Here is a 10,071-nt window from a genome sequence, read left to right as displayed (position 1 = left end):
TTATTAATCTTCTTAGAAATTATCATAATGAATAAATAATTATTATACTAGGAACTAATGAAGATTTTCTATTGTAGGGACACAATGGATGTGGATTCTTTGAATGGGTTAGTGATGCACAAACAAGTACAGTGCCTAATGATGGAGTAGAATGCAAGTGTTGCAATAGTTAGAAGGCTGAAATTTACTTTTTATGATGTCCTTTTTGTCTTTTAATTGCATTTATCTATTGGGAACATATGCGAAAAAATGCATAGCTATAATTTGTATAAGGATTTTTATCAATGACAAAATGTCTAATATCAAACTTGATATTTATTATAAACTTTTGTTGGTTGTTCTTTATCTTTTTTTGGTGAATCACACTACTATATTTGGGCCTTATATTGTAATATTTTTAGATTTGACATACAAGGTTTTGAGACCTTTCAAAATCTATTTTTACCTAATCAAGACTTTTGTTAAAATTATCTTTACAAATAAATCTTATCTTTAGCCTTCTAATTAAAACTATGTTCAAATATCGTATATTTTACTTTTTTTTATATATTTAAAAAAAAATATGTTTGTTCATCAAAAATAAGAGACAGGTGGCATCTCCCTTGATAAGGATGGGAATAGTCTTTTGACTTTCCTTCACACATTGTTTAAGGCTATCAATCATTGACAATTCTTACCCAAAAATAAAATAATTTTAGTTTTGATATTATATTCAAATTTATAGTTATATTTAACATAATTTTTTATATTCTTTGTGCATATAATAGTATTTATAATCGAATTCTTCAAATGTAATTAAAATTTTAAAAAATGTTGTCAAATATTTATAATTAAAAATTGTAACTTTTGACTTCTTTAACAATAAACATATATATTAAAAAATCGTGCTTATAATGGAAACAATTTTAGGCAATATTGAATATACTTTTAAAATAACTAGATTAAAATCTAATGAATTTAAGATCCAAAAATGTGGGTATGACAAAGCAAATTGATTAAACTTGGTTGCTTTCAGTGTGGGCTAAGCAAGAAAATATATTTGTGGATAAGAGAGGTCTAAATATTTAAACATTTTAAACTTTGAAACATGTTTAACTCAGTATTAGTGAAATATGTGATATACCTTTCTTACTGATAAAGTCAATTTATAATGAAGAGGGTAGTAAATTAATTTGACTTTTAAAAACTTAACAAAAAAATATTTTTTATGAATTCATGTTAAGATTTTTAAAAAAACTTATTCTAATTCCTATTTTTATTGATGCAACCAAACATAGAATAGTCATCTACTAATTCCTCTTTCGGGACAACCAAACACCTCCAAATGATATTCCAGAATTGATTTTTAGAATGTGCAAATTTTGGAAGAGATCTTATTCCAACATAGTTGAGTTCTACATTGACCAATTCTCGCAACCAAACAGGGCCTTAGGGAAGAGAAATAATAAGGAAATCAAGTCTCTTGGTGGGCCAAGAAAAAGAACAAGGCAGAGTTCAAGGAAGAAGGTGGCTAAGGAAAGTAGGGGATTTATTTTTGACACTATCCAAAACACTGTGGAGGTGAGCAAGGAGGTGGTGAAAATGATCAAGGAGATGCAATAGCTACTGGTGGTGGTTTTGGTAACTAGTCTCTGATCTAGTGGTGGTTCTGGTAACTGGTCTCTGGTTTGGGTTTTTTATCTAGTTTTTGTTCCTTTTGTTCAAATGCTAGGTTCTGGATCCTTGTAAAACCTAGTTTCCTTATTTGGTCTTATTTTGTGTTTTTAGGTCATTGTAAAACCTAATTTTATAACTTTTATACTACACGTTTCAGGCCCTTGTAAAACCTAGTTGTGCTTACTTGAATATCTTTTTCTTTTCTATTAAGGGTTTTGGGTCCCTTCAAAACCTAGTTTTACGTTAATCTAAAACAAGTGAGAATCATCCTGCCAAAGAATGTAGACATTCATATCTAAATGACATTTGGTGAACCCTTCTGATAGAAGGAAAGAATCCATCTTAGCATTCCAAGCTCTTGGAGCTTGTTTTAGTCCATAGATAGACTTTTTCAACTTGTAAACTAAAGTAGAATCTTGAATGAAGCATTTAAGAATGCACTCTTCATATCCATCTAATGAAGAACCCATCTCTGAGTTGTAGCTATAGCTAGTGTCAAATGAATGGAGTTCATTTTTGCAACTGGGGCAAAGGTCTCAGTGTAGTCAATACTAGGCACCTAAAAGAAACCTTTTGCAATAAGTATTGCCTTATACTTGTCCACACTTCCATTTGCTACAAACTTGCCGAACCAATTTTCTTCCCTTAAGAAGAGATACTAAGTCCCATGTGTTGTTTCTCATAAGAGAATTGTATTCTTCCTCCATTGCTTTATTTCATTTTGGAATTCCTAAAGCTTCTTTGAATATTGAGGATCACAAGCAATTGTAATAAAAGCATGAGGGAGTGAGTTGTGTTGTGATCTTGTCCTCCTAGTATCTAAAGGATTCCCTAGCAATGGTCTTGTTGCATCCAATGTTTGCTAAGACCATTTAGGTCTAGTGGGAGAAGATGTAGAAGTAGAAGGGGTTTCCTGAATCTCATTTGTCTAATGCCTTTGTTTGGGTCATGGATGAACATCTTCCAAGTCACTGTCATCATTGTCACTCTCTTCAATGAAGGAGGAAGAAGGATGAGTTGAAGAAGTGAAGATTGGACAACTTTCTTCAAAGTGTACACTCCTCTCATAGTAAATTTCATGTGTCTCTAAATTTATCAACTTGTAGGCTTTATGAGAGCCTACATAACCAACAAAGATGCAAGGCTTACTTTGAGTTTCCAATGCCTTACATATTTGTGGAGGTATACATGCCCATGCTAGACAACCAAAGACTCTAAAGTTCTTTATAGTAGGCTTGCTTTCATTCCAAGCTTCAAAAGGAGTTACACCATCCAAATATTTATGAGGACTCCTAATCTATATGTAGTTTGCATAATTCATCGCTTCAACCCAAAAAAATTGGTCAAGAGACTTATGTAATAGCATACAAGTGGTCATCTCCTTGACGGTTCTATTCTTCCTTTCTACAACACCATTTTTTTGTGGAGTGTATGGTACTGAATGCTGAAGTTCAATTCCCTCTTGAGTACAAAATTCTATAAGTCTTGAGTTCACGTACTCCCTTCCATTATCAATTTGAAGAAATTTGATGGCTTTCTCTTATAGCTTTTCTACTTGAGCCTTGAAGGTGAGAAATCATTCAAACAGTTCAATCTTATGAGCCATGAAGAATTCCCAAGTATAGTGAGTGTAGTCATCAATGAAGGTGAGTTCATAGTGAGACTTTCCAAATGATGGCACTAGAAATATGCCTCTCACATCACTATGAACTAGTTCAAGAGCACTTGGTGCTCTCCAATACATCCCCTTGTCAAACATTTTTCTGGATGCTTCCCAAGTGTGCAACCTGAATAAACACCATTTGAAAATTGGACTTGAGCTAGACCATGAACCATGTTCTTACTACTAAGATATTGAAGATAAATATAGTTGAGATGTCCAAACCTCTCATGCCATAGTTTTCTTTCTATACTTAAATGAATTAACAAGGCTTGTGCATTAGATTTAGGCACAAAGGAAGAGAAAGCATAAAGCCTTGAATCATGTTTAGCTTCACCTATTGTAGCCATAGAATCATCTTTAATGCTTTTCACAATAGCTGAATTTGGAAGAAATTCAACCTTGTTTCCACCTCCATAGTGAGTGATTTGGTATTGAAAGAAGGTTGGAGGTAAGATTGGGAACATAGAGAACATCCTTGAATGCTCTAATTTCCATCTCAACTTCACCTTTTCCTTCAACTTCTACTTTAGTATCATCCCCAATGAAGATGTGAGGTACCTCTAAAGGTTTCATTGAAGAAAAATCTCTCTTTGAAGCACCCATGTGATGTGTGGCACCTGAGTCAATAATCCATTCCCCCTAATTGACAGTGTGTATGAGCAAAGCTTGCCCTTTTCTCTTAGAATCTTAAAATGAAGACCTCTTTTCCTTATAAGCATTAGGCAATGGAACAATGTGCTTCTTTATGATGTTTTTTAATTCATCAATCTACTTGTGATAAAATTGATGTTCATCATGACCAATTCTTTTATAATAGGCACACTTCTTCTTTTCCTGATTATTGTCCCCTTTTTTGTTGGTATTAGGAGAAAACGTGCCTTGTTCTTGATTTGATTTAGGTGTTGACTTTTTTATGTCCCCTTGTTTGTTATCTTTCCACTTATTCTTTTTTCCCTTGCCTTTTTTTGAACTTTCACTAGCTAGATTTTTGGAGCTCTCATTGTTAGCCACCAATGCCTTAGACCTTGAAGACTTGAGAATCCTCATTGTTATCAACTTAGCTTGTTCATCCTCTAAAACTGAGCATAGCCATCAAAAGTGAGTTTCTTATAAGAAGCCCCTAAGGTTGCCTTTGAGGTGTTGAAAGAAGCAACAAATGTGGAGTATTCTTATGGAAGCTTATTCCAAATTAGATAAATCAAAATTTTATCCTTAATGGGACTACCATAATCATTAAGTTTTGTTCTCAACTCATTCACCTTAATGATAAATTCCTAGATGGAATCCAAGTTCCTAGGATCTAGGAAGATAAGTTCATCTTCAATCTTGTAGACGTCCTCCTCAGTCACTTTTTGATATAGCTTTTTAAAGGCATCCCAAGTTTCCTTGGATGTATCATAATTTATGTTCTAATAAAGGATCTTGTCATCAACCCATAACCCAATGATTCCTAGGGCTTTTCTATCTGCCAATTCCCAAGCATGGATTTTACTTTGAGTTACTTGATTACATATGATTTTGGGAAGATATCCATCTACACATTGAGAAACTTCTTCATTCATTAATTCACACCATTTTTTAGCTGACCATGTGGCATAATTATGTGGTGTTAATTTTGGAACCTTAATGTTTCCCATAATACAAGGAAAGAAAGATAACAACAACAAGAAAAGAACACAACACCAAGAGACACACCCCCCCCCCCAAATGAATGCTTTAGGCACTTTATACTTAGTGTAATTACAATAGTCACTTGCCAATTTAGGGCCTAAGTGGACTTCTAATTTTTTTATTTACAACCTCCTCTTGGAGTTCAAATTTGGTACTTAGCAATGTAGCTCAGATATACAACAATTTTGAAGTTTGATCAAAGCAATACAATCCAAAAAAGGACCTATTTCTAAAAATGATATTTCTATCAAAAATAGCCTATAATCTAATTACAGATTTAGAAAGTAGACACAAAATTATGCACTTTCAAAAAAAATGGAACATGAATATGTGTCTAGATGAGCTTGTACAAAGCATTTGAAGTTGTAAAATGCAAGATTGGATAGGTACAATTGCCAAAAAAGATTTTTTAGACAAATCTATGCACCAAAACTAGAAAATAATAGCACCAGTAAAAAATTTAGGAAATTCTAGCCCAAAAAAAAAAAAAAAATTGTATGTGATTTGGAGGCCGGATGATTGAGATATGGCCCTGCGAAGTCAGACTACCAAATTGGAAATCAATGTGGTGAGGGGTCCAATTCTCTAGTAGCTGATGATATCATAAAAATATGAGCCTAAATTTAATAATTTAGGTCTTGTCAAGGAAAAAAATGAAAGCCCTCCTTTGAGTGTGTGAAATATTCATGAAATGCAAAAATTGGTGAAAAATATCAATTTTAGAGGTGGCAAGAATCTTGCAATGCAAGTTTTTCTATAAATCAATGGAGATGGCCAAATGATTTATTTTTTTAACTATTACTATGAAAAATTAAGTGAAAGACTCAAACCAACCTTTAGAAAACCATCAAACTCTCTCTAATCGTTGGTTCAATTCTCATTCTCACTCTCATCGGCTCTCTCAAGTAGTGGCATGCTGGTCCAAATGGTGGTACTCCATGGCTTGCTTGAATGGGTCCTGTGATAGGGTGGAATTTGCCTATGGGGAAACTCCTTTATGGATTGATTGTGACAGAGGTGGAGGAGTGTAGAGGAGTTCTACAACAATGACACCATTGTGTGATCACTGCAGCCTACCTTTCCCATGCCCTACAAAGATGATGAAAGAGTGCAGTCGAAGGATGCTATGTTTGGTCAAATGCTAGGCCTTTAGCTTCAGATCTATATTACTACAAAGGCCCTAAATTTCCTTCCAACTAATAGATTCCTAAATTTTTTGAACTTGATGTTGATGGAGCAAGGATGATGGCATCGCTCACCCTTGGGTTGGATTGATTGGTCAGTGCTCAAGACAAAAGGATTACTACTCTAATGCTTGGGCTAAGTTGAGTCCTTTAAACTAGATGATCTTCAAAAAAATTGTGAGCCCCTAATTTGCAGATCATGGTGCCAAGACTAATTTGCAAAACAAATTTTTTAGATACTATTTAAGCATATATTCTCTGCACACAATCAAATTGAACCTACTCCAAAACATTGTATTGGAGAGGCCAAATGGTACACTAAATTTTGCCCCAAAAAATGTAATTGAATAGAAAAATAAATATAGGCAAAAAAATGTGGATCTGAGAAAAATAGTGTTTTTGAAAAATAAGCCTCAAATCTATCCAAATTGGCAAATCAGGCCTCCAAGTCTGATTTGCGAAAAAAAATTGTCTCAGATTTGATTTTTTCTTAACATAGGCAAATTTATAGTTAAAATTTATGGAAATGGCCACCCAAACACAATGGTGAGGTCAAATCTTGCTCAAAACACTCCCAATTTTCATAGATACCTAGATCTAAATCGTGGCCCTCCAAGATGAAGCAAAAATGAAGCTCTCCAATGGCTATACAATGAAGCTCCCATGGCTCTAATACCATGTAAGAATTTTCCTAAGGAAATAATTCAACACCAAGACCAAGAAGCTCAACAGATAACACAAGAGAGACTGATGATGAAGAAATAAGAATCTCAATAATGATCAAAATAATAATATAAATTAGATGAATACACACTAGAAGTGCCTATATATAAAGGCATCTAGAATGACTAGGAGTTAGCAAGGAGATAAACATTACAACTAAGCACATTTCCACCAAGAGTGGATTATCCTCCATTCAGCAGAAGAGTTTGTATGATGATGAGAGGATAAGTTTACATAGGTGTATCTCATAAAGAGATGTTGTAGACATCATGTGCTCAAATAAGTTGCTAACTCCTATGTTGTCAACAAGACAACTCATATGACTACACATGTACTCATAGGTGTCTACATGACAACTAATATGCTAATGCATTAACCTAAGTAAATTTAAGTAAAGTTTAATAATAATTAATTATTTACAATAAAAAAAATCTATTACTAACCTCCTCGACCCACATGGGAATCATCTCTACCTCCTTTTATAATCAAAGCCTATCTAATAAGGGAGAACACTATGCACACCATTAGGTACTGGTCTCCTTACTGAGCCATCATTTTCTCCCATACCATATATTGATCCAAGATGGTTTCATCACTAAATAACTCTCATAGATTAAATCTACACTCCTTTAGGGATTGAACAAAATGCACTTATGCAACACAAAGACTTCACATCAGCTATGTCATTCATGAGATGAAGTGTACATAACAACTAAAAATACTCAAAAAACTCACTAAATCTTTGATGCATAGGACCCATGGGATCTTATATACATCCTCTATAATCACCCAAAAATGGTCATCTAGAACATTAGCCCCCTTTTTAGCATTTTTGCTAAAATTATTAAATTATTTACCTAGATCAAATATTTTAAAAAATATATTTATTCAATTATAACCTATGATTTGACCACTTTATCCTAAGTCTTTTATGTAATTGAAATAATATCCTAACTTTAAATTAAATAAAAATCCCCACTTACCACTTATCCTAAGTGTGCACACATAAAGCATTATTCCTATTTTAAAAATAAAAGGAAAAGGCATTTTTTTCTACATTGAGAGGAATATTCTATTTTTAAAATAACTTTAATTCTCCTCCACACATTTCTTTCCCTCTCAAAAGTCAATTGTTGATTGTGGTTGGTGGAGATGCTTGTATACATGAATGAATCAAGATGCATTTTCCTTCCTTGATTAGATCTTCTTGCCTCAATATCTTCACTATTTGTACTTCTTTAAAGTGGAGATATCTCTCCTCATCTAGGAATCCAATCTTTTACATTAGTGTTATGCTGCAATTTTTTCTATAGGTATCTTTGGAGCTTGTGGAGAATTTTTAGCTTGGCATCCATTCTTGTCTAACATTCTAGCTTAGTTTCTTATAGTATAGTATAGTTTTCTTTATGCATTAGAATAGCTCAATTTAATTAGAGGAATAGTAACACTTGTATATTGTTAGTATGAGTTTGCATTCTCTTTTAATTTCTATAGTTTAGTGTCATTAGCGTAGCATTCTATAGTAATTCTTGGACACTAGCATCCTTTCTTTTTCCTTTCAGTCTCCCATCTCATGGCGTACTTGCAAGGGGCTAATTCTCTCAAGCTTAGCTAAGATCCCTCTTACTTATATTTTTATCCCTTTACACTCCATGACGAGGGATCTGTAGGTTACATTTGGGACTCTCAATCCATGAGACCTCTCAAATAGAATGACCGAGGGAAGTGCCCATTCTGGTGTTCTTAGCACCCACTATTGGACAGAACAACTTTGTTTTTCCTTCTATTGTTCATTTTTATCATTTCATCATTTTCTATTTTTTGGCTATTTTTATGTTTTTCTAACAAATTTACCGTGCAATAATTTTCTAGTATTGTACAATATTTTTTTATATACTAGTGAGATACTTTTCTAGTTAAAATATCACTCACAGTTTAGGATTATATTGCACATTAGTTAAAAATTCTATCATCCTTCTTAATACAGAGTATTGCACAAGCCTAAAATATTGCCCATCCATACAAGGAAGTATCACATGGTTTAGGGAAGAGGACAATTTTCACTTTTGATTGACATTTTCGGTCATTGCAACATCTATTTTTGGGCTTTCTGCATTCTTTGTTGTTTGATTAATGACTTGCAGGTTTCATATAGATTTTGGCCAACCCTTTTTTTATACTAACTCATTAGTTTTTTAGGGTTTCCTAGGTTGCTTGCAAAACTTTTAGTAAAAGAATGCATGTCAAAGAAAAATTGCTAAAAGGGGTTACTAACATCTTGTAGGGATTCCTAAGGAAAAAATAAAATCAAGTGTGCTTATTTTTATTTCATTTCATGTGTGGCATATACTAGTTCCTTTATTTTCTGAGGAACATAAAGCTTGCGAGTAGGTATTTTTGTTGGTAGAAGAGTAAGAATCAAAAATCTTGACTCTTCATTGAGTCTCAAAAGGAGTGACACATTCTATATTTTAGTGGTCTTAATTAACTTTCTTGGTGTGTTTGGGGGAGGCACTTGGAATAGAAGAGTATTCTCTTCAACCTTTGGGTGAATTAGAAATATTGACCTCTAGATGTGGATCTATTTTTTAAAAATCTCATAGTGAGATATTACCTTTAGAGGGTCTTCTATTAGTGGAAATAAACTAATAGAAATGATCCAAAGTGGGAATAGGCACAACCCAAAAAACTTGATCCACTATAATCACAAACCCTTTGACAAAGGCCAAAGCCTTTGGGGTTTAACACTTGTCTTTGTTTAGTAAAAGTACTTGTGGGATTGGATGTTAGGATGTAAATTACACCAATATATCTAGGGGGGGAATCAATAATCCAACTATTACAACAATTATCAACCTTATTAATCCTTAACCATATGAGAAATATAATTAAAAACCATAACAAGACATGCATATACAATAATACTAGATATGTTAACTAGGGAGACTCTTGATCAGATGGAAAACCACAATGGGGATGGTACCAAAAAATGATGTACTAATATAAATATTCCTTTTTAGAGGATGGACCCTATTAAGAGTCTATGAAATATATTCAGTACATATCAGTCCCTATTGGGAGACTTTGAATCCCTGTTAGGATATTCTAACCCTATTAGGAGTTGTAGAAGGTAGATGGAACCACTGTCCAAAAAACTTCAGAGGCAAGACCAAT

At 33.4% G+C, this 10,071-nt stretch overlaps 1 pseudogene; it reads left to right on the top strand.

Moving 5' to 3' along the window:
- Positions 1-566: 566 nt before the first annotated feature.
- Positions 567-696, top strand: LOC149556635 (U6atac minor spliceosomal RNA; annotated as a pseudogene).
- Positions 697-10,071: the final 9,375 nt, after the last annotated feature.

This window comes from Cupressus sempervirens, chromosome 5 (assembly GCF_028749045.1).
Source record: "Cupressus sempervirens isolate cs-2001-9-10 chromosome 5, ASM2874904v1, whole genome shotgun sequence".
In the NCBI taxonomy this organism is placed as follows: domain Eukaryota; kingdom Viridiplantae; phylum Streptophyta; class Pinopsida; order Cupressales; family Cupressaceae; genus Cupressus; species Cupressus sempervirens.
The sequence above is the reverse complement of the archived record's forward strand: the minus strand, read 5'-3'. Positions and strand labels throughout refer to the sequence as shown.